This window comes from Somniosus microcephalus, chromosome 9 (assembly GCF_052327205.1).
Source record: "Somniosus microcephalus isolate GS21.2 chromosome 9, FLI_Smic_1.0, whole genome shotgun sequence".
Classification (NCBI taxonomy): Eukaryota; Metazoa; Chordata; class Chondrichthyes; order Squaliformes; family Somniosidae; genus Somniosus; species Somniosus microcephalus.
Window position 1 is genome coordinate 60,100,950 of NC_140995.1, and position 26,608 is coordinate 60,127,557.

At 47.6% G+C, this 26,608-nt stretch overlaps 1 pseudogene; it reads right to left on the reverse strand.

The window, feature by feature from the left end:
* Positions 1-11,221, reverse strand: part of LOC147112407 (sialin-like) — a 69,082-nt pseudogene extending 57,861 nt beyond the window's left edge.
* Positions 11,222-26,608: the final 15,387 nt, after the last annotated feature.

Below are 26,608 nucleotides of genomic sequence, written 5' to 3' on the forward strand. Positions count from 1 at the left end.
TCTGTACAGTTCAGTTCCAGAGTGAGCCACGTTGAGTAAACACCTGTTGTACCGTTCTCCTGCAGTCTTGTGTCTTACTACTGACGGACACAACAGTTGTAGTCCCGCCTCCTTCCCGATTTCTGAATGAAAATCACCCCCTATGTGTCTGCCTTTGGCGGAGTGTAACACACTCTAAAAACATAGAAGGGTAGTTAATAAAAATAACTTACTTATACCTAAGTATAGGTCAAGGCTCCTGCTAGAGTACAGGTCCAAACACCCTCTCTACCTGCCCCAGAGTCATGCTCTCTGTGTGAGCTTTGATCCTGAGTACATGCAGCCTATTTGACCAGCCCAACCCAATCCTGTTCTCATCCAATGTACATTTCCAGCAGGGAATCAAGGGATCCTGCCCAACTTGTATTGTCCCCAGCCCCAGGGCACTGAAACCAATTGTAGGATCCCCACTGCTTCTTTGGATGGGATCAGCACACTCACGATAGACTAGGGATCAAACCTGGACCTTTCTGATCTTTATGGTTCAACACCACATTGGGGCAGTGCAGGGATGAACATCATCTTGAAGAACAAATTCAAGATGGCCTTACTTTGGCAGATCATAAAGTTGTTTGACTGGGTGACCTGCTCCCCACAGTCTACTGAACAGATTTAGAATTCCTGCAGTCCAAAGCCCACAAGAAAGAGCTGATGGTGCTGGGGTGCAATATCTGTACAAGGTGCTGCCACTCAGCCTGACTTCAGGCCAATACTAGCAGACAGCTCACATGGGATAATGACAATGTCCTATTGTATGTGAGGGGTAATTCCATCATTAGGCACCCCAACAAGAAGTGAAGGTCAGGGAATTGGGCTACAGTGTTGTAGCCATATCTCTGACCCAATACCCCAGTGGGGAGTGATGTTTACAGGCAGTGTTGTAGCCTATCTCTGACACATGCTGTCTGCAGGCTCCAGTCCCGCTGAGCGTGCAGCATCACAGAATCACCCATATGCAGTCTGAATTCTGAATTTAATGAAATAATCACAACGTACCTCCACCACACCTGCCAATACCCTCAGTGCGATGATGTAAGGGGCACCTAGATCTGCAACCAGTGGAATTAAAAGTGTAACCATAGCATTGCTTAGAACTGAAATTCCGATCACCAACTTTGGTCCAACACTGATGGATAGATATCCACCAGGAATTTGGGAAATAAGATAGCCATAGAAGAAGGCTCCTAGGATCCATCCCTAGGTATTAGAACTCCAGTTGTAGACCTTATCCTGGAAGAAATGTAACAGAAAGTTTTAGAGATTTTATATTGTTGGCAAATTAATAATGAACCATTGATAGGGTGGGTGTCACACTGGATTAGGGCCAATCCTACACAGTGTGGAAGGCAGTAAGAGGACACAACATTGGGGAGCTTGTGGTGATATCCCTGAATGGAAGGTCAGTGGGAGCTGAGAGAGTCCTTTCTCTTCAGTAAATCCCCAACAGTCCTTTGCAGGACTGACTTCCAAACAACCTCCAGAGGGCGAGGGGAATGCAGGTGGCATTGGAACTGGTGACTTGGGGAAGAGCATAAAATAAGCCCAATGACCTATGTGTATTGTAGGAAGTTTACTGTAGTCAGTGCTGTGGGGGGGCCAACACATGTTTTTTATTCATGTTGGAGGATCTGGTGAGACATTGGGTTAGTCATAGGCTTTTCCATCTGGGAACTGGATCTCAGTGAGTCAGACACTGGCCTTTCACCTCTGGGAACTGAACCTCACAGTGTGTCAGGCACAACAACAACAACTTGTATTTATATAGCTCCCTTAACGTAATAAAATTTCCCAAGACGCTTCACAGGAGTGTTATAAAAAAAAACTCAATTTGCCATATAAGCAGATGTTAGGCCAGATGACCAAAAGCTTGGTCAAACAGGTAGGTTTTAAGGAGCTTCTTAAAGGAGGAACGAGAAGTGGAGAGGCGTCGAGCTTTAGGGAGGGAATTCCAGAGCTTAGGCCCTCGGCAGTTGAAGGCATGACCACCAATGGTGGAGCAATTAAATTAGAGAATGTTCAAAAGGCCAGAATAGGTGAGATCTTGTAGGATTATAGGGCTGAAGGAGATTACAGAGATAAGGAGAGGTGAGGCCATAGAGAGATTTGAAAACAAGGATGAGAATTTTAAAATTGAGCCGTTGCTTAACTGGGAGCCAATATAGATCAGTGAACACAGGGGAGATGGGAGAGCGGGACTTGGTGCGAGTTAGGACACGGGCGACAGAGCTTTGGTTGACCTCAAGTTTACAGAGGGTTGAATTATGGAGGCTCGCCAGGAGTGCGTTGGAATAGCCAAGTCTAGAGGTAATAAAGGGTTTCAGCAGCAGATGAGCTGAAGGAAGGACGGAGACGGGCGATGTTACGAAGGTGGAAATAGGTAATCTTAGTGGTGGAATGGGTATGACGTAGGAAGCTCAATTCATGATAAAATATGACACCAAGGTTGCAAATAAACTTGATCAGCCTCAGACAGTTGCCAGGGAGAGGGATTGAATTGGTGGCAAGGGAACGGAGTTTGTGGCGTGAACCAAAGATAATGGCTTCAGTCTTTCTGATATTTAATTGAAGGAAGTTTCCACTCATCCAGTACTGGACGTCAGACAAGCAGTCTGACAGTATAGAGATGATGGAGGGTTCGAGAGAGGTAGAGGAGAGGTAGAGCTGGGTACCATCACGCTGTGTTGCCGGATGATGTCACCGAGGAGCAGCATGTAGATGAGAAATAGGAGGGAGCCAAGGATAGATCCTTGAGGGACACCAGGGTGATGGTGCGGGAGCAGGAAGATGTAATGATATGCAGTAACATGTCATTCTAGAATGGTACACTAGGTGTAGCTGTATGTTTTAGTAGTGGGCTACATCTATATGTGTTGTCTTGTTTAACACGAGGCACTGGTCGAGAGAGTCAACATGGCTACTGTATACAAGTCAACATGGCTGAATAAATGACTAGCACAAGCTAGCTGTTCATAATAAAAACGTCTATTTATTTATGAACATAACATGGTACAAGGAGTGGTAATATCTGCTGAATATTGCTAAACGCGACATGGAGAATTTGAAGCCACGGGAGGGTTTGAAACTCACGGGGAATGTCGACTGCAATTGGCGGACTTTCAAACAACAATTCGAACTTTACATTACCAACATCGGGTTCGGTATGAAGCCAGATGCAAGGAAAATAGCGTTGCTGATCACGGTTGCAGGCCCGCAGGCGATAGAGGTATTTAATACGTTTGTATTTGATCAAGAGGAGGACAGAGAAAAAATGGACGACGTGCTAAAGAAGTTTGATACACATTGTTCTCCCAAAAAGAACGAGACCTATGAGAGGTACGTGTTCTGTTCACGGACACAGCAGCAAAATGAGACTTTTGATAGCTTTGTGACTGATCTGAAACTGAAAGCACAGACATGTAATTTCTCTGAACTGAAATCATCCATGATTCATGACCAGATTGTGTTTGGTATGCATGATAAGAAGGTCAGGGAACGTCTGTTGAGAGAAACCGAACTAACATTGGAGGATGCTGTGAAAATATGCCATGCCAGTGAGCTAGCTCAGCAGCACGCAAAGACTTTCAGTGAAATTAATAATGGTGCGACTGCAGTGAGTGACAGTGTAGCTGTCGGTGCTGTGTCCTGCAAGGGGAAGAAACGTGGGCAGAACAGGAATGCAAAGCAATCGGAGGATGGAACTTTCAATTGTAAACGCTATGGTTACCAGCACCAGTCAAGACAATGCCCAGCGTTTGGGAAAATGTGCACAAAATGTAACGGAAAGAATCACTTTGCCAAACAATGCTTTTCAAAAGTAAAAACAAAGAAATAACATAAAGTTAATGCAGTAAAAGAGGACACTGATTTAAGTGAGACATTTTTTGTAGGAATGGTGTCATGTGACAATATAGAAAAGGATACAGAAAATGTGCAGCCCTCAGGAATGAACAATGCTGAACATAAAGTTAATGCAGTAAAAGAGGACAAATGGATGATGCCACTGCAGGTAAATGGAGCATTAGTTACATTGAAACTAGACACTGGGGCAAAAGCAAACTTAATCAGTATGAGTGACATTAAAAATATGAAAGAAAAGCCCAAAATACAGAAAAAGTCAGTACTACTGAAGAACTATAATGGACAGAAAATAGATAGCTTAGGTGTATGCAGACTTAAAGTGAAAGTCAAAGACAAAGTGCATCATCTCATGTTTTGTGTTGTGGCTGAAGGACTTGATTCACTACTAGGTGACAAAGCTTGTGAGGACTTTGAACTGGTCAAGAGAGTCTACCGTATAAACTGTGCCATAAGCAGACCAGATGACTCAGTGGATTCGGTAGTGAGTAATTTCTAGGATGTGTTCAAAGGATTTGGAGTTCTACCATTCACTTACAAGATCCAGCTAAAGGAGGATGCTCAGCCAGTGGCACATGCTCCACAGAGAGTTCCAGCACCCCTGCGTGACCGGCTCAAGAAAGAACTGAACAGAATGACCACACTAGGAGTCATCAGGAAAGTCGAAGAGCCAACAGACTGGGTTAACTCCATGGTATGTGTAAAGAAAAAGAACAATGATCTAAGAGTATGCATGGATCCAAAGGACTTAAATGCAAACGTAAAATGTGAACACTACCAGATTCCCAAGCAAGAAGAAATCACCAGTGAAATGTCAGGTGCCAGATACTTCACAAAGCTCGATGCCTCACAAGGATTTTGGCAACTAAAACTGGATGAAGAGAGCACCAAATACTGTACCTTCAACACACCATTTGGCAGGTATTGTTTCCTCAGAATGCCTTTCGGGATAATATCTGCATCTGAAATCTTTCATAGAGCGATGGAGCACATAATTGAAGGTCTGGAAGGAGTTCGGGTCTATGTTGATGACATCATCATCTGGGGCTCCACACTGAAAGAACACAATGAGAGACTGACTAAAGTGCGACAGAGCATATGCCGGAATGGACTGAAGCTCAACAAAGCCAAGTGTTAGTTTGGCGTCCAGGAAGTCACTTTCCTAGGAGATAATCTGTCTGGTAAAGGAATAGAGCCAGATATGGAAAAAGTAAATGCCATACTCAACATGCCCCGACCCACTGACAAAAAAGGAGTGCTACGCATCATGGGGATGATAAACTTCATTGGAAATTTCATTCCTAACTTGTCAGCCAAGACAGCCTGTCTGCGAGACCTGCTACATAAAACAAATGAGTTTGCATGGACAGAAAGACATGAACAAGAGTGGATGAACCTCAAAACAGTGCTGACAACCACACCTGTACTCACCTTCTTTGACCCAACAAAGAGAATCAAAGTGTCAACGGATGCATCAAAAGATGGCCTAGGTGCGGTCTTGCTACAAGCAGAGGGTGAAGATTGGAAGCCTGTTGCCTATGCCTCCAGGTCTATGACTGATTCTGAGTGTTGATACGCCCAGATTGAAAAGGAATGTCTAGGCTTGGTAGTTGGACTAGAAAAGTTTCATGGCTACATATATGGACTTCCCACCTTCACAGCTGAGACAGACCACTGCCCACTGGTTGCCATCGTAAAAAAAACCTGAATGAGATGTCTCCAAGGATTCAACGACTCATGATGAAGCTGCAAAGATATGACTTTGAACTGATCTACACACCAGGCAAACACATAGTGTTAACAGATGCACTATCCCAAGCACCCACAATGAGTCATGTGAGCTCTACTGAGGAAGACGTGGATGTTCATGTGAGTATGGTCACTGCTGCGCTGCCCGTGTCAGACACAAAATCAAAGCAAATAGCAGAAGAAACAGTAAAAGATACAGTGTTACAAACAGTAATAGAGAACATTCATCATGGTTGGCCAAAAGGTTCCTGTCCAAAGCACTATCACATCAGGTCAGAGTTGAGTGTCGCAAGTGGACTATTACTAAGACAGAACAGAATAGTCATTCCACAGGCTCTACGTCGAGACATGCTCAAAAGGATTCATGAGGGACACCTCGGAATTGAAAAATACAAAAGGAGAGCAAGAGACACTGTTTATTGGCCTGGCATAAATAAGGACATTGAGAACATGATAGGCAAATGTGAGACATGTCAGAAACACCAAAACAAACAAGCAAAGGAACCAATGATAGTAGCTGACTTACCAACAGCACCATGGCAAAAGGTTGGTATGGACCTTTTTCATTTGAATGGTAAAGACTATCTATTAGTGATTGACTACTATTCTAACTATCCTGAGATGGTGCTGCTCTCAAGCACATCAGCAAGCAGTGTCATAATGCATGTTAAATCCATCTTCGCCAGACATGGGATTCCCAGGATTGCCATTAGCGACAATGGTCCGTGCTTCAACTGTAAGGAGTGGCAACAGTTTGCAGCACATTATGACTTTCAGCACATCACATCCAGTCCTCTGTATGCTCAGTCGAATGGCAAGGCAGAGAAAGGTGTTCAAGTTCTCAAACAGCTACTGAAGAAAGCAACAGAAAGCAAGTCTGATCCTTATCTCGCCCTGCTGAGCTACCGAGCCTCCCCTTTAGACTGTTGTTCTTCACCTGCTGAACTCCTAATGGGTCGCAAGTTGCGCACCACGCTACCCTGCTGTGCAAAAGAAAAGCAGAGTAAGGAACTGAGACAGAGACTTCAACTGTTAAAGCTGAAACAGAAATCACACTATGACAAGTCATCCAAAACTATGAAACCATTGACAAGGGATGATGTTGTCAGGATTGAGGATCCAAATGCATGGAACAGGAAAGCTACAGTTCTTGAGGAAGTAGGACCAAGGTCATACACTGTTAGAACTGAGGAAGGACAGGTTCTCAGGAGGAACCGCCGTTCCCTCCTGAAAACAAGAGCAAATTGATGACAATGCCGCAACTGAATCTTGTCACTCACCACCAGAACAATCTAACACAAACACACATACAGGCTCTCATGCAAACACATCAGACTTACCTGTGCTGAAAATATCCACACGTAAAGTAAAAAAGCCTGATAGACTTAATCTTTGAGTACAAAGAAAACTATAATAAAAGAATGAAAAGCTTAGAGTTCATAAAGTAAAGCTTTGAAGATGTGTTGACTGTTGTGAAGATGTTTGTGTCATTATGTAAAAAAAACAAGTTCATTCGAAGGTTTATAGAGCACTAACAAAAGTGTTACTGATATCATCTTTATCGTTTTTCTTGAAAGTTGATTGATATTGATTTTGTTTAACCTCAAAGGAAGGGGGATGTAATGATATGCAGTAACATGTCATTCTAGAATGGTACACTAAGTGTAGCTGTATGTTTTAGTAGTGGGCTACATCTATATGGGTTGTCTTGTTTAACACGAGGCACTGGTCGAGAGAGTCAACATGGCTACTGTATACAAGTCAACATGGCTGAATAAATGACTAGCACAAGCTAGCTGTTCATAATAAAAACGTCTATTTATTTATGAACATAACAGAAGAGAAGCCATTGCAGGTGATCCTATGGCTATGGCTGAAAAGATAGGAATGGGACCAGGTGAGTGCAGTCCCATCCAGCTGGACGATGGTGGAGAGACTTTGGGTCAGAATTTTGTGGTCAACCATGTCAAAGGCTGCAGACAGGTCAAGAAGGACAAGAAGGGATAGTTTACCCTTGTTGATGTCAATTAGGATGTCATTTGTGACCTTGCTAAGAGCCATTTCGGTACTGTGGCAGGGGCGGAAGCCTGATTGGTGGGATTCAAACAAGGAGTTCTGGGAAAGATGGGCATGGATTTGGGAGGCAACAACATGCTCAAGAACTTTGTAGAGGAAAGGGAGGTTGGAGATGGGGTGATAGTTTGCATGGATGGAGGGTTCAAGAGTTGGTTTTTCGAGGAGAGGGGTGATGACAGCAGATTTGAAGGAGAGAGGAACAATACCTGAGGGGAGAGCCATTAACAATATCCGCTAACATGGGAGCCAGGAAGGGAAGTTGAATGGTCAGTAATTTAGTAGGAATAAGGTTGAGAAAGCAGGAGGTCAGTCTCATTGACAAGATGGGTTTTGAAAGCGTAAGAGAGGGTAAGGCCCAGTGGGCTAGGGGAAGAGAGGGAAATAGCAGAGGCAGTTGAATGAATATTCTCCGTCTTTTTAACTAAAAAGTCCTTGAGCACCTCGCATTTATTGTTAGAGGTGAGGGAGGAGGAGGCAGGGGAGAGTGGTTTGAGAAGATGGTGAGTGGTAGAGAAGAGAAGCCTGGTGTTATCTTTGCCTTCCTGGATGATCTTAGAAAAGTGGGCCATTTTAACAATGGAGAGCAGGACCTGGTAGTGCTTTATATGATCGAGCCAAATCTGGTGATGGCTGGTTAGACCAGTTGTCCACCAAAGATGTTCAAGTTTGCATCCCTTGGACAAAAAGGAAGTGAAGATAAGGGGTATATCAGGGGAATGACTAGGGTGAGAGAGTGTAATGATTTTAGTGGGGACAAGACCATCAAAGGTGCTAGAGAGGGTGTGACTTAGCAAAGACACTGGCCTATCACCTCTGGGGACTGGGTCTCAGTGTGTCAGACACTGGCCTTTCCCTCTGGGAACAGCGTCTCACAATGTGTCAGACACTGCCCTTTCACCGCTGGGAACAGGGTCTCATAGTGTGTCAGACACTGGCCTTTCACTGCTGAGATCTGTGTTAAAATCGAGCCCAGGGGATGAAAGTCTCCTATGGCTGCTGGGGTGTAATGGGTTTGTGCCGTCTCAATCCAGTTCTTATTACACAAAACTGTCCCAAACTTTTGTGGGAAATGTATAAAATGGTGGACTGTAGACAATGTTCCCTTTAAGCTGCAGGGGTCCTGCGCTTTAAATAGAAAGACTGAGGATGCGTGGTATGTTGAATCGGCATCACAGCCCGCTAAAGAAGCCGTGTGGCCTCCAAACAAATTACAGGGTGCATTGCTGGTGGATACTCTCCATCATATCCTTTCGATCACCACGACTGCCTACTTTCACCTCCGTAACATTGCCGATCTCCACCCCTGCCTCGGCCCATCTGCTGCTGTAACCCTCATCTGTTCATTTGTTACCTCCAGACTTTACTATTCCAATGCTTTCCCGGCCAGCTTCCCATCTTCCACCCTCCATGAACTTGCGCTCATCCAATATTCTGCTGCTGATATGCTAACTCGCACCTAGTCCCACTCACCCATCACCCCTGTGGTCGCTGAACTACATTGTCTCTCGGTCCACCAATGCCTCAGATTTAAAATTCTCATCCCTGTGTTCAAATCCTTCCATGGCCTCACCCCTTCCTATCTCTACATCCTCTTCCAGCCCTACAAGCCTCTGAGACCTCTGCACACCTCCAATTCTGGTCTCTTGTGCATCCCCAACTTCCGTCTCCCCACCATTGGCAATCACGCCTTTAGCTATCTAAGCTTTAATTTGTGGAATTCCCTCCCTAAACCTCTCTACTTCTCTCTCCTCCTTTGAGGCACTCCTTAAAACCTACCTCTTTGACCAAGCTTTTGGTCACCTGTCCTAATGTCTCCTTCTTTGGCTTGGTGTCAATTTTTTTTGTCTGATTATGTTTTTGTGAAGCACCTTGGGATTATTTACTATGTTAAAGGCGCTATATAAATGCAAGTTGTTGTTGTTGCTGTTCTGAGGTTGAAGCTGAGGCACATTGTTGGGGCATAGCAGAGGGAGCCTTACTGAATGTCTAATTGAACTATACCTGAACTAGGAGACCTAGGTACTGGTACTGAGTATCTGAAAAGGGAAGTGTTCCATTCCTCAATCCTAATATCTTTGATGAACGTGAAAGAAGAAATTTAATTCTAAAAGGAGCAGGCAAGATTACTGAAGAGTTGGATTGATCAGGGAGTGTCAGCAGCTCATTAAATTGTGATTGGGAATCAGTAGGTGCAAAAGTTGAGGGGCAGCTAGAGAGGTTCCATGAAGAGTAAAAGTAATGAGTCGTGAGCAGAATGAAAGGGGTAAATGAGTGGTCAGCTGGTTATTGTCTGTCAGGTAGATTTAGGATTTTTAGATAATTGAGCCTGTTTTGGGATAAACCAGAGTGGTTGAGGAGGGATTGTCTGCATATTAATTAGGTAGGAGCAGGTGGATGAACTGCTTATTCAGATTAGCTCCCCATTTTTTAATACTAGTTTAGAGGAGTTCAGTGGTGCACAGAGACGTGTGTGGATTTCAAAGTAAAGTTCACAAAAAAACACAGGGGAATAGAACAAAGAGTAAATAGTAGAATTACATAGAATTTACACCACAAAATTAGGCCATTTGACCCAACTGGTCTATGCCGGTGTTTATGCTCCACACAAGCCTTCTCCCACCTTACTTCATCTAACCCTATCAGCATATCCTTCTATTCCTTTGTCTCTCATGCACTTATCTAGCTGCCCCTTAAATGCATCTATGCTATTTGCTTCAACAACTCCTTTTGGTAGCGAGTTCCACATTCTAACCGCTCTTTGGGTGAGGAAGTCTCTCCTGAATTCCCTATTGAATTCATTAGTGACTATCTTATATTTATGGCCTCTGGTTGTAGTGTTCCACACAAGTGGAAACATCTTCTCTACGTCTACCATATCAAACCCTTTCATAATCTTGAAGCCCTCTATTAGGTCACCTCTGAATCTTCTCTTTTCCAGAGAAAAGAGCCCCAACCTGTTCAGTCTTCAGTTCTGGTATCATCCTTGTGAATCTTTTTTGCACCAGTGCTTGGTTTGCTTTTTTATGGCTTATTAACCTGCACCGCTACTTGTGATGTGTATATCTGTACCCCTAGATCACTTTGCTTCTCTATCCCTTTTATACTCTTATTTTCCAAGGATTATGTGGTCTCCCTATTCTTCCTACCAAATTCACCACCTCACACTTATCTATATTGAAATTAATTTATCAATTACACACCTATTCTACAAATGAATTAATGTCTTGTATTTTGTCACAGTCTTCCTCAGTATTAATTGTAACCCCAATTTGGTGTCGTCCGCAAACTTTTGAAATGTGCTACTGCCAGGCGAAGCTCAGCGCTGGGAGTAGCAGCTCTACATTATTTGAAATGCTGCCACTTCACTTACCTTCTTGATGTAATATTCAGGGCTAGAATTTGAACATGTTGGACAGGCGGCTCTCTCCGGTGAGCTTGTACCATTGACCATTTCCACAATGGCAATGCTGACATTTGTGCAAAGTGCGAACGCAAGTGCCATACCCAAACAGCAAATAGCTGCCAAGTTGTATTGGGCTGAACAGCATACTGTACCAATAAAACACATTCAAATGTTAACTAGTCTGGGCTCACAGCAACTAACTCAGGATTACATGTGCAATAGTAATTTCACACTTATTTAGACTCACAAGAGCTTGCCCCAGAAGTTCTGCTGATCTGTCGCGACTGGTAGAATCCCCAAGGAAATGGCAGAAAGCTGGAAGAAGTGGGCCTGCTTGTAACCGGGAGTTTCCTGGTGGGAAGTCCACCTGGGCCATACAGGGCAAACGGTGGTGGGGGGGAGGGGGGTGGGGGCAGAAGGCGGGAATGGAAGCTCTCTAAACTGGGTATTCATCTCCTGAGGCTGGAACAGGACCTGGTGTTTCTCTAATACAAAAGCAAAATACTGCGGATGCTGGAAATCTGAAATAAAAACAAAAAATGCTGGAAATACTCAGCAGGTCAGGCAGCATCTGTAGAGAGAGAAACAGAGTTAACGTTTCAGGTCGATGGGAGCAGCATCGACTGAAACGTTAACTCTGTTTCTCTCTCCACAGATGCTGCCTGACCGGCTGAGTATTTCCAGCATTTACTGTTTTTATTCCTTATGTTTCTCTGCTGGCTGGTACACAGGGTGAGCAATGGGGCTCAGGCCAGGAGAATAGCCCAGACCCCGAAGAGAGACAATATTTGTAGATTTTCCCCTTGCTCGGGGGTGGGGCCGAGGTGAAAATGGCCAGGGACAGGTGGGGAGGCCTGGGCAAGAATCCTCCCTTACGGGTGGGGTTTAGGCCAGTTGTCTCTAACTGTACACTCGACTGTATACAGAGTGCACTACACTTGCCTCTAACTGTACACTCGACTGTGTACAGAGTGCATGACACTTACATAAGAACATAACATAAGAGCATAAGAAATAGGAACAGGAGTAGGCCATTTGGCCCTTCGAGCCTGCTCCGCCATTCAATAAGATCATGGCTGATCTTCTACCTCATCACTTTTCTGCACTATCCCCATATCCCTTGATTCCCTTAATATTCAAAAATCTGTCAATCTCTGTCTTGAATATACTCAACGACTGAGCCTCCACAGCCCTCTGGGGTAGAGAATTCCAAAGATTCACCATCCTCTGAGTGAAGAAATTTCTCCTCATTTCAGTCCTAAATGGCCAACCCCTTATTCTGAGATTGTGACCCCTGGTTCTTGTCTCCCCAGCCAGGGGAAACATCCTCCCTGCATCTACCCTGTCAAGTCCTGTAAGAATGTTGTATGTTTCAATGAGATAAACCATCTATAAATTACACTCGACTGTGTACTGAGTGCACTACACTTGCCTCTAACTCTAGACTTGACTGTGTATAGAGTGCACTAGACTTGTCTCTCACTGTGCACTCGACTGTGTATTGAGGCTGTCTTTATTACACATGTGCATTTTTTTTGATTTACACGTTCACCATTTTCTTTGAGAAAATAATTTCTGTCTTGCAGCTGCTATAACCGAGGGCATTGTTAGTGTGAGTCTCCACAGGTGAACACAGTGTCAGATGCACCCAATGAACAGACCCCATGCTGCTGGTGTTCTTATCTGTACATCAATGGAAATAAGGAGCTGGCATGCAGGAGCAAATAAGACACTTTACAAACAAAGTATTTCATAGGCTCGTCAAATGAGCACCTAAAATGTTATAAAATACCGGCCCAGAAATTCGGGTCTCCACGGGTGAGTGCGCACGGGGTACTCACCCGTAGGCCGAATGGAAGTGCTGGTTTTCTGCATGCACTGCGCATGCGCGGGAAACCGGCACTTCCAATCCTCTGAACGAAGGGGTTCAGAGGTTGAACACGCGCGCAGGGGAGGCTGTGCGCGCAATTTGAACTTCGTTTTTTTTTTTTTTTACAGGTTTTCCTGGGAGGGTAAGCCTGCAGGATTTACACATTTAAAAAGCAGGCGCAAGGCCTGCTTTTTGCAAGGTAAGTGGTCAATTCATTAAAATTAAAACAGTTTTTCCACAGGTTTACTATTTTTAAATACTTTAAAGCAAGGTAAGTTTATTTTTAGCCCCGTTAGAATATAAAATTATTTTTTTCAAAAATTTAAATTATTGTTTAAAATAGTTATTTAATGTAATTTATAGTTTATTTAAAAAGTGTGAATTAAAAAAAAATTATTTGAAGATTTACTGCTATTTTGGGGCCCGTAGTATTTATAAGTTTTGACAGGTCTTCCTGTCAATCTTATGAATGGGCTTTTCCCTCCTCCGATTGGCTGCCCATGGCTCACGTGATCCCAGGGGACGCATCGCACTAACTACACCCCTGGGACATGCAAGCACAGCGCGCCGGCAGCTGGGCCAGGCCCCGGAGTGGAATTCCACGGGGCCCTACAGCTCAACTGCCGGCGCGCAAGGTAAGTGCAGGTCGGGGGCTTGCACCCGCGGGAAGACCCCGACCCAAATTTCTGGGCCGCCTTGGAAAAGAAATGGGTGAAATGTATTTCAATTTATCTAACTATATGTGAAAAATCATACACCAGCTTGCACTTCCTGTTAACTATTCTGTGACGAGTGGCACTGGGTGAACCCAACTGCAGGAAGGCAAACTGAGGCAGAGGTTAGGTTGCATAAACAAAGGTAGACTTTACTAGAAACCAACAAAATAACAACAGCACAGATGCAGGCTAGCAGGCCGGCAAGAGGATCACAAGGCAGTGTGAAACTCAAGACTGAGCACTGGACATAAAACTAAGCACCACTTAAATAGCAGGCATATAACCATGCACAGGTGAGTATGATTAGGAAGAAAGAAGGAAACAATTAAGAGTTCATGGTGCCCTCTGGTGGCAAGGCGAGGCAGAACCTGGGTCATTCCTGACAGGACCCCCCCCCCCAGGAACGGCCCCCGATGTGCCCCCAGTAGGTCCATGGCGATGACGAAGAAAGTCCTGCACCAAGTCGCGATCCAGGATGTTCTGGTCCGGGACCCAGGAGCATTCCTCCGGACCATACCCCTCCCAATCCACCAGGAACTGGAGGCCCCCGCGAACCCGATGAGAGTCCATCAGGCGACGGACCGTGTAGGCAGGCTGGCCGTCGATGATGCGGGGAGCAGGGGGAGGCCTCATGGCGGGCACCAGGGAACTGATGGCCACTGGCCGGAGCCAGGAGACGTGGAAGGTGGGATGAATCCGCATGGAGCGAGGCAGCTGGAGACGGTAGGACACTGGGTTGACCTTCCTCAACACCGTGAAGGGACCGATGAAACGGGGCGCCAGCTTGCGGGACTCCACCCACAGCGGGGGATCCTGAGTAGAAAGCCAGACCCTCTGACCAGGACGGAATGAAGGAGCTGGTCTGCGCCGCTTGTTGGCCTGGATCCGTCGTTGCCGAGAAGCTCGTTGTAAAGCCAGCCGCGCTCTCCTCCAGGTCCGTCGACAGCGCTAGACAAACTTCTCCACGGAGGGAACCCCACCTCGAGCTTCTGCTCCTGGAACAGTGGAGGCTGAAACCCGAACTGGCACTCGAATGGCGACATTCCTGTGGAGGAGCAGCGCAAGGTGTTGTGCGCGTACTCAGCCCAGACGATGTGACGGCTCCAGGTCGCAGGGTTAGCGGACACAAGACACCTCAGGGTCGTCTCCAGGTCTTGATCGATCCATTCCGTTTGACCGTTAGACTGAGGGCGGAAACCCGAGGAAAGGCTGACAGTAGCTCCAAGGAGCTTATAGAAAGCTCTCCAAAACCGGGAGGCGAATTGTGGACCACGGTCAGAGACGATGTCAAGAGGCAAACCGAACAACCTGAAAACATGCTGGACCATGAACTCGGCTGTCTCTTGGGCTGAGGGAAGCTTGGGCAAGGGCAGAAAGCGACAGGCTTTGGAGAAGCGATCCACGATGACCAGAATGACAGTGTTGCCTTGAGATGGTGGAAGGCCTGTGATGAAATCCACAGAGAGGTGTGACCAGGGGCGGGTGGGAATGGGGAGAGGATGCAACAAACCCTGGGGGCGGGATCGAGGGTTCTTGTTTCGTGCACAAGTAGCACAAGCTGCCACGAATGCCTTTACGTCCCTCTCCATGGTGGGCCACCAGAACCTTCTGCGAAGAAACTCCAGCGTCCTGGATGTGCCTGGATGACCGGTGAGCTGAGACGAATGCCCCCACTGCAGAACTTGAGCGTGCCGTGTTGGGAACAAAAAGGTGACCTGGTGGGCCGTTGCCAGGGTCTGCCTCCCTCTGTTGCGCCTTTCTGACCAGCGTCTCGATCCCCCAGCGAACCGGTGCTACAATTCGAGAAGTTGGAAGAATAGGTTCTGGTTGTCTCTCCTGCTCAGGTGGATCAAATTGCCTGGAGAGAGCATCAGGCTTGAGATTCTTGGACCCTGGACGATATGACAGGACAAAGTCGAAACGATTGAAAAACAGTACCCAGCGAGCTTGATGGGAGTTAAGCCGTTTGGCCTCCTGGATATAGGATCTCGTCTAGCTTCTAATACCTTTTATTGTCTCTTTTACTTCTTTTGTTTCTTTTATTCTTTTGTCCAATCGCAGCCCTGCCTCCGATCTATCTTTTCTTTCCAGTTTTGAAGAAGAGTTCGACCCGAAACGTCAACTCAAATTTCTCTCCACGGATGTTGCTGAGTTTTTCCAGCATTTTCTGTTGTTATTTCAGATTCTTATGGTCTGTCCAGACAATGAACGGGTGTTTAGACCCCTCCAACCAATGTCTCCACTCCTCCAGTGCCAACTTAACTGCTAGTAGTTCCCTGTTTCCAATATCATAGTTTCGCTCTGCAGGAGTGAGTCGGTGAGAAAAGAAAGCGCAAGGGTGCAGTTTGTTGTCGTTAGACCGCTGGGACAAAACGGCACCCACTCCTATATCAGAGGCATCTACCTCGACAATGAAGGGGAGTGAGGGATCCGGAATCACGAGGACAGGAGCAGACGTGAAGCGCCGCTTGAGATCCTTGAAAGCCTGCGCAGCCTCAGCGGACCAACTGAACCGGGTGGAAGCGGTTTTGGTGAGGGTGTTGAGAGGGGCAGCAATGGTGCCGAAGTTCCTGATGAATCTCCAATAGAAATTATCAAACCCCAAAAAGCGTTGCACCTGTTTGAGAGAGGTGGGTGGTGGCCAATCTCGGACAGCTTGGGTCTTGCCAGGGTCCATTTGGATATTGCCGCTGGAGATAATGAAGCCCAGGAATGAAACCGTGGAAACGTGAAACTCACACTTCTCAGCCTTGACAAACAAGAGGTTGTTAAGCAGATGTTGCAGGACTTGCCTTACATGCTGGACATGATCGTGAAGAGTTGGAGAAAATGAGGATGTCATCCAGGTAGACAAAGACAAAGCGATTCAGCATGTCTCGGAGGACGTCGTTGATGAGCGCCTGGAACACAGCAGGGGCGTTGGTCAATCCAAAGGGCATGACCAGGTTCTCATAGTGCCCAGTAGGTGTGTTGAATGCCGTCTTCCACTCGTCCCCTTCGCGGACACGGATGAGGTTGTAGGCGTTGCGGAGATCCAATTTTGTGAAGACTGTGGCTCCCTGTAGTAGCTCAAAGGCCGTCGACATGAGCGGAAGAGGATAACGGTTCTTTATAGTAATCTTGTTAAGGCCACGGTAGTCGATGCAGGGGTGGAGACCTCCTTCTTTCTTACTCACGAAGAAAAAACCGGCACCAGCAGGAGAGGTGGACGGACGGATGAAGCCAGTGGCGAGGGCGTCACGGATGTAATCCTCCATGGCGGCGGTCTCTGGAGCAGAAAAAGAGAAGATCCTACCCCTAGGTGGGCATGTCCCAGGCAGGAGGTCAATGGCACAGTCATATGGCCTATGAGGGGGAAGTGATGAGGGCGAACCTTACTAAAAACCTCTCTTAAATCCTCATACTCGGGCGGCACTCGGGACAATTCAGAGTGAGATGGGGGCTCCTGGGGCTGGGAAGGAGGCTTGGAGCGAAGACAGGTGGTGTGGCAGGCGGAGCCCCATTCCGTAAGCCGGCCGGCGGCCCAATCCATGCGTGGATTATGGCAGGTCAACCAAGGGTAACCCAGAACTAATGGAAACTCGAGAGAGTGGATAAGGGAGAATTGGATGGTCTCGAAATGTTGTCCTTCCATGCCCAAACACAGGGGGGCAGTAAGATGGTGAATAGTTCCAGAGCCCAGGGGTCTTCCATCCAGGGCGATAACAGTGAGGGGGTGATCTGGATGGGTCAGGGGAATCTTGAGCTGTTTAGCTAAACCCAGATCCATGAAGTTACCATCAGCCCCAGAATCCACCAGGGCCTTAAGATCATGTTGTTGATTGCCCCAGAAAAGGGAAGATGCCAGCAGGACGCTAGAAACAGTGGGGCCGGGAGAGACGGTTACGCTCATCTCAGGGCCTTCCGTCCTGGACGAGCCCTGGCTTTTCCCACCAACTCTGGACAAGAAGAGCGAAAGTGGCCCGGTTCCCCACAATAGAGGCAAGATCCCTCTCTCATTCGGCGATCACGTTCAAGCTGCGAGAGACGAGCTACTCCCAACTGCATGGGCTCCTCTGGAGCAGTCAAAGATGGACTCGGGATGGCTCGGAGGCTCTCGGATGGCTTCGAAGCAGGGAAGGCTCTTGTTTCCGGAAGTGGGGTGAAAAAGGAGCGGCGTTCTCTTCGCCTCTCACAGAGACGATTATCCACTCGAATGGACATATCAAAGAGAGACTCCAAATCACTCACCGAATCTCTGGAAGCCAGTTCGTCCTTGATTTCATCCGTGAGACCGTGGCGAAAAGTGGCGATGAGCGCCTCCGAATTCCATTGGTTCTCCGCCGCGAGAGTGTGAAACTCAATGGCGAAGTCCGCAACGCTACGAGCTCCCTGGCGAAGCTGAAGCAGTTTGTTAGATGCCTCTCTCCCACTGACAGGATGATCAAAGACCCTTCTCATTTCCTCAGTGAAAAGTTGGTAGTTTGAACATGCCGGAGTTTGCTGTTCCCAGACGGCCGTAGCCCAGGTAAGTGCTTTGCCGGTGAGTAGCGAAACGATGTAGGCTACTCGGGAACGGTCAGTGGGAAACAATGAACCTTGCAGCTCAAAAGCCAGGGAACACTGGGTTAGAAAGCCTCGACATCATCCCGGGTTACCGTCATAGCGCTCGGGTGCAGGTAATCGGGGTTCTTTCAGAGGGGGAAGCAAAACCGAAGGAGCGGGTAACGGTGCTGGAGTAGCTTGGGTCGCCTGACTCTGGCTCTGATGGAAAGCAATGACGAGGGCCTCCAGCTGTTTCTGGCTTCGGGAGAACGACGTGGCGAAGCACCGCAGTTCATCCAAGATCAGTTGTAGATGTTCAAAGACTCATCGTGGCCATTGGTCCCTCTCTGCTGGGTCCATGTTTGGCTCAGTCGTGCTGTGATGAGTGGCACTGGGTGAACCCAACTGCAGGAAGGCAAACTGAGGCAGAGGTTAGGTTGCATAAACAAAGGTAGACTTTACTAGAAACAAACAAAATAACAACAGCACAGATACAGGCTAGCAGGCCGGCAAGAGGATCGCAAGGCAGTGTGAAACTCAAGACTGAGCACCGGGCATAAAACTAAGCACCACTTAAATAGCAGGCATATAACCATGCACAGGTGAGTACAATTAGGAAGAAAGAAGGAAACAATTAATAGTTCATGGTGCCCTCTGGTGGCGAGGCGAGGCAGAACCTGGGTCATTCCTGACACATTCCCATTATAAATTCCTGTGTCCACATTTATGATGGAAACTGTCTGGGTAAACTCATCGTGCTATAATTACACTCTACCCCCAGTGGAGGCACTCCTTTTTGTGAACTTGCTTTCTGTGTCTGATGGGTAGTTGACACTCTGTGACTTCTTCTCATGCCTGGGCAATCTCTGCCAACTGATTGGGAGGCTCTGCACTCAGAAGAAGGCCTTTTACTGCTCCATGACACTGCCCACCAGAACATACAGGACCCCTTTCATTTCCCTTCCCTTTCTCTTCCGCTCTATTAATATACAACACTGCACCCAAAGCAGCTGCATTCACAGACTATGCTCAGTTCATGCTCCTAAGATGCTCATTTAATGCTTATCAAGTAGCTCAGCATCATTGTTGCAGGAGTTCTCCAAAGGCCAATCAGTTGTACTAGTTCTAATTCTACAGGCATTGATCTTGCAGGAATTGCACAGTTCAAAGTAGTGGATTACTGCACTGAGAGTGTAAAGCAGAATTTCAAACCCTCCCTCCGAGAATTAAAGAACAGAAGAACTTACTTTTCTGAGATTTGTCGGTGGAGAGGATAGAATCTCTTTCATTAAAGTTAAAAATGCTGGACGAATCTGCAGGAGAACTTCTCATCATGTGGGCTGTCATAGAGCAGAGATTCACATGTAGTTAAATCAGCAATGAAAACCCTATTCCTGTCCTGTATGTGCTTTGCATAGTGCTTTGCATAGTGCATAGGGAAAAATAAAGCTGGAAAACCTGTCCTCATAACAAAAAAAAATAACCTGGCAGCATCTGCGGAAGAAAGAAATAAGTTAACACTTCCAGTCTATAACCAACTCTAGCACAACGTACAGAAACACCATAAAATGTTATACCATACAGTAAAACACTATAAAGTCACACTGTACAATCTTACAAGATACAGTGATTCTAGGTACTGTGACACCATAAAATGTTACACCATACAGTGACACACTGTACAATGTTACACCATACAGAAACACACCATTCAGTGATACCATACAATGTTACACCATACAGTGACACACTGTACAATGTTACACCATACAGAAACACACCATTCAGTGATACCATACAATGTTACACCATACAGTGACACACTGTACAATGTTACACCATACAGAAACACACCATTCAGTGATACCATACAATGTTACACCATACAGTGACACAAAGTAAAATGATACACCATACAGTAATAGACTGTACAGTGATGCATCATAAGTTAACACACTCTACAGTAAGACAATATACAGTGACACACTGTACAGTGACACACCATACAGTGGCACACTGTACAATGACACACCGTAAAGTAAAACACCGTACAATAATATGCCATGCAGTGGCACAACGTAGAATGACACATTGTACAGTGACGCACCATAGAGTGACACACCATATAATGACGCATCGTACAATGACACACCATGCAGTGACACACTGTACAATGACGCACCGTGCAGTGACACACTGTACAGTAACACACCGTGCAGTGACACACCGTACAGTAACACACTGTACAATGACATAGCGTACAGTGACACACCGTACAATGACACACTGTACAGTGGCACACTGGAGAATGACACACTGTACAGTAGCACCTCGTACAATGACATAGCGTACAATGACACACCGTACAGTGGCACACCATACAGTAACACACTGTACAATGACACACCGTACAATGACACACCATACAGTGACACACCGTACAGTGATGCACCGTACAATGACACACCGTAGGGCAACACACCCTACAGTGAAACACCGTATAATGACTCACAGTAGAGTAACACATCGTACAGTGACACACCGTACAGTGACACACTGTACAGTAACACACCGTAGAGTAAAACGCCGTACACTGACACACCCTACAATAACACACCATACAATGACACACCGTACAATGACACACAATACAGCGACACACCTTAGAGTGACACACCGTACTGTAACACACCGTACAATGACACACCATAGGGGAACACACCCTCCAGTGACACACCGTACATAGAAACATAGAAGATAGGAGCAGGAGTAGGCCATTCGGCCCCTCGAGCCCGCTCCGCCATTTAATGAGATCATGGCTGATCATCCAAATTCAGTACCCTGTCCCTGCTTTCTCCCCATATCCCTTGATCCCATTAGCCTCAAGAAATATATCCAACTCCTTCGTGAATATATTTAATGAATTGGCCTCAACTGCCCTGTGTGGCAGAGAATTCCACAGGTTCACCACTCTCTGGGTGAAGAAATTCCTCCTCATCTCTGTCCTAAATGGCTTACCCCTTATCCTTAGACTGTGACCCCTAGTTCTGGACTCCCCCGCCATCGGGAACATCCTTCCTGCATCTAGCCTGTCCTGTTAGAATTTTATAAGTTTCAATGAGTGACTCTCTGTAGAGTAACACATCGTACAGTGACGCACTGTACACTGACACACCATACAATGACACACCGTACAGTGACACACCGTACAATGACACACCGTGCAATGACACACCATACAGTAACACACCGTGCAGTGACACACTGTACAGTAACACACCGTACAATGACATAGCGTACAATGACACAGCGTACAATGACACACTGTACAGTGGCACACCGTACAATGACACACCATACAGTAGCACCCCGTACATTGACATAGCGTACAATGACACACCATACAGTGACAAACCATACAGCAACACACTGTACAATGATACACCGTACAATGACACACCATAGTGTGACACACCATACAGTGACGCACCGTACAATGACACACCATTGGGGATCACACCCTACAGTGAAACACCGTACAATGACTCACAGTAGAGTAACACATCGTACAGTGACACACTGTGTAGGATTCGCAAAATTGGACTTTATATTAATAAGGGTCAAATGGCAGAAGAGGCCGTGATTTTAAAGGCTGTTTTAAAAGAAGCCCAGAAAAAGGGGCATACAAAATGGCCGCCATACCATGTGACCAGCTTATTGGTACACTTTAAAATGGTTCCTGCGCAACCTCAGACAGATTTGTGGATTCAACCCACAGTAAGTTCTGGAAGCCGTTTCGGAGAGAACGAAACCAGACCCACATGTATGCATATGGATTAGATGCAGATCTAGTCAAGATCGGTCTGGAGACAGAGGCCATCAAAATGTTGCCCCAGACAAAAGGGGACAATTTCATATTCATGAGAACAGAACCCAGGACTAGGTAACGAGATCAGCAGGCCATTAAAAACAATGGAGGTAATTCCAAACCAGAGATGGGCCTGTTACCAGCCATTTAAGACATTTTAAAATATAATGGCTACCCCACTGTGCTCGCAGCCCGCCAGAAATAAAACAAAGACTAACCTGATTTTGGGCGGGAAGTGAAGCCTCTGGAAGAAAGGTATATCTGGAAGACTTTTTCGGCGGTTACACAGCAGCAAGCTCTCGGGACAGTCAGACACGCCGGGTTGGAGAGCTGGAAACACGCAGCTTGAATCCGGACACCCAGAAGAAGAAGCAGTCAATCACAGGAGGAAGAAGAAAGCCAACATCGAGAAGGCCGTCTCGAAACCGGCGTTCCGCCCTGGGGAAGCACATCAGGAGATCATCGACCGTCCCCGGGCCGTTGCCGGAACGAGAGGCCATCGACCCAACTTGGGAGAAGAGAAAAAAATAAAGGTCCCAAGCGAAGAAACCTTCCAGCCACCCCGGCTCGGGAGAAGAGAGAAAAGGAACCTGAAGAAGCGATGGGAGCCAGCCCAAGGCTCCTCTAACCAGGGTCGAGCCGACGATCCTCGACACCGCCGACATCCAGGCCTGCTGGTGTCCAGCCGCCCCGACCACCACCTCAGGAGAGAGGTGTGGCACAGCTCGCAGGGGCCCCATGATCCACGTGGAGACGAGATGCCTGAAAGGACCAAACACAGACTCGATTTCAAAACCTTGCACTTCCTAGTGGGATTGGTGAGCATGTTTCTGGCCCTTCACAATCAGATCTAGCTAGGTTTAATAAGGGGGTGGATTTTAAGGGTACAATTAACATGAGTTGTTGTCCCTCGATGTTCCATGTGTTTCCTTATTTCATGATGATCTTTGTAGAGTATAAGATGCCTGTATTTGCTTTAGTTAGTACTGTGTCGTTGTGATTTGTTTGTGTGTTTTTCCCTCCCATGTACTCCCTTATCTGCTTGCATTTGATTTGATATTTTTCCTTATGCAATAAAATTTCATTTTGTTTCATCAAACTTGGTCTACACGAGTTTTCTCCACATTGTAGTTCCTGCGCCTAGGACCAGAGTACAGAATCTAAGGGGCGAGTGGGTCGAACCACTCAAGGTTTACTGTGCAAGAGAGAGAGGCCTCTAGAGAGAGAAACCTCAGGGAAATCTTTCGAGGAAAACCCTTACAGAAAATGGCGACCGCGGCAGGACTCTGGCAGCAGGATTGCAATGTAGTAGATCCAAGTTTGAATGGTCGAAATGCAATGGATGAGAGGATAGCGGATTATGTCTTTGGCAAGGTAAATCTCACTAAACAGTGGATTTCCGATCTGTTGCTGGATGGGCGTCCGGTGGACGCAGCCATCAGGTGGACCAAGAGCAAAGAGCATAAGAAGTCAGTGGAAAAGGCAGTGTGGCTGATGTGTTACAAGAAGCAGGTCCAGATCTTGGACCGGGTCGTTGCAGCACAGGCAGCCAAGATCACAACCCAGGCAGCAGAGATAGAGGAAAAGGCCATGGGTGGGGAAAAACTCATCACAGCGCTTCACGCATTGAATCAGGAACGCCCACTGGTAGCTAGTCAACATCAGGCTAGGATAGAGTACCTGGAGTGCCAGGTTACTGAAGCAAAGATTAATGAAATGAGGATACGGGAGAAAAGCGCCCGCCTCGCACAACAGCTAAGAGCGCAGGAGGAGAGAGTAGTGGAGGTTAAGGCAGCTTACAAGCTGGCCCTCGAGCACGGGTTTGAGAGCACAGACCACGGACCCTGCCAAAAGACCACAGAGGACCTAAGAACGGCCCTGGTTAAGGCAAGAGGCATGGTGTGTCTCGTCAGCCCGAAAGCCAGTCACATGGACTTTTTAAAGGAATCAAAACAGCCGATTCCAGCTGAGGTAATTGTGGTACCAGCCACCGAGCCCTCAGCACCGCTGAGCTATAGTGAGACTTGGCCGGAAAAGGAGGGGGTAGCGAAAGAGGAGGTAGCCGAGGTGGAGTGTGTGGAAGAACCACTGGTCGAAAAGCCGAGACTGGCACCGATGTGTCCCACTCGGCACCAGAGGTTCGGTCCCAACGCTGTCAATGGCAGTATCGGACCCCACCAGAACCAGCTCGTGGTGCCCTACGCTGGCCCGCAATTAAGGTCCATGGTGAGCCACCCCACACGACTCACAGTAAAGGGAGATCCCTCGATTCACTTCAGGGAGATAGAGGAAACAGCAGCCATTAATGACTGCGATGAACAGGAACAGGTCAAACTGTTGCTTTTCTCACTGGATCCCACAATCCTTCAGTGCCTCTCAGAGGATGGTAAAAGGGGACAGAAAGGGTATGCGGATCTCAGGGAGGAAGTTTTAGAAGTAATGGGAGTGGACGACGGCAGTCCGTTCTGTTGTGTATGTACCTTTAAGAGAAGAACTGATTTTATACTGCAGTACCGGCAGTGACCACCCCTGTATAAAAGGCCCTAGCAGGCTTCTGTACTTCAGTCTGACGTTACACTGCTGTTCAGAACAAAAAGAGTACCCTCCTGTTCAGTACCTCATTCTCAGCATTGCTGGCTGTGCAGCTGCCTCAGTCAGCAGGAGGAGAAGGAGAAGCCAGACCAGGAGAAGGTGGAGAGTGAACTAGAGTGGTGGTCTCCTGACCAGGAAGAGGAGGACAACGAAAGACCACCACCACCAACTCCACCATCATCATCACAACAACTGAGGTGCCTGGAGAGAGAGGACAGAGGAGGAGAAGGAGAAAGGAGGCCAGCAACAACATCAACCAGGGGAGAGGCCTTTCCCATTACTGCCTCCCCAAATTGGCCTCCATTCCAGGAGAGGGAGAGAGGGGAGAGAAACCACCATCAACCACCAACTGCTTGGAAGGAGGGAAGAACATCATCCTTTGAACATCTACAGGTGGGTGTTATTTGGTGCACTCTCCCAAAGACTTTGTTTTGTAGGTGGGGGGAGGAAAGAAGAAAAAACAAGGCCGGAACATCCAGGGGTGTCTGTGTGTGTGTGTGGCTCTTGTTAAAAACTAGGCCACACACACCACTAATAAGCACCCCTTCTATTGCCTGACCTGGGACAGCTGGAGCTGCCTAGGTGAAGTCCAATTTCATTTATTACATCGTTAAGACCTGGTGTGGGACTGAGCCTGGGGCATCTCCAGCTTTCCCAGGTGAAGACATCTTCTCCCCCTGCCAGAAGACCACCACCATCAAAGACTTTAAATTTCCATCGGAGAGTGCACCCCTGCCAACACCCACCCACCCACCCACCATCCTGAGTGACGACCCTGCCCTTGCGGCCTCCCTCCTTCCCACCACCCCCCTCTCTCTCTCTCTTTGTCTCTCTCTGCCACTTTCTCTGAGGCACCTCAATTTCATTTCTATTTATTAATTGCCTGTTGAGCAGAGGGGAGAAGGCCCCTCTCCCAATTTCAATCAATAAGGGGAGAGGTGTGCCTTCATTTTAAACAGCTCCCTCTGCTCAATAGAGGACCAAAAAATACCTGAGGCCATTATCACCTTCAGGCCTGTGACTTGGGGTGAGTGTAGCCCTTATAAAAACACCCCATAATGACGACTGCATCTTCGCCGGTGGCGGGGCCAGCCAGGACTTATGCGGGAGTGGCAGCCACAGCCACAGCTGCTCCCGCTGCTTCTGCTGCCCCGTCACCCTTTAAACTTATAACCAAAAAGCTTGGGGTGAAGAGCTACACTCACCCCACTATGACCATTGAGACCTGCGTTAAAGCCATGGCTGGGGTTGTCGGCCCCTCAGCCATCGTCGCGGCCTCAAAAATGTACGGGAAGGCTGTGTTCTTCCTGGGGCCAGAGCGGGCGGTGTCCCTGGCCATCGCCAAGGGGCTCACCGTGGGCGGGACCTTCCTGCCGGTGGATCCTCTCGAGGCCACCGCGCAGAGAATTGTCATCTCGAATGTCCCACCCTATGTTCCTGGTGAGCTCCTCCTCCCACATTTGCGGCAACTTGGGGAGGTGAGGTCGGGGATCACGCCCATCCCGCTTGGCTTCCAGGAGGCCAGCCTTCGCCACGTCTTCTCCTTCTGGCGCCAGCTGTTTATCCAGCTGGCGCGGGAGGAGGACACCGATGTGGCGTTCGTCATCCTCCACGAGGGGACCGCCTATCGCGTCTTCTGGACGTCGGATGGTGTGCGGTGCCACGCCTGCAAGGAGGTGGGGCACATCAGGAAAAACTGCCCCGCCTCCAAGGTCGCCGGATCATCTCGTGCGGCCAAGGCTGGCGCCGCCACCGCTCCTCCCCCCGGATCTGCCCGCGCGTCGCGAACATCTGAAGCGCGGTCGACGTCGGGGGCTGATGCCACCAAGGCCTCCGGTGGGGGGGAGGGAGCGCGTCCGGCCGGAAAGAAGGCGCGGCAAAAAACTAAACACCTTAGGGCGGGTCCCCCCGTGGAG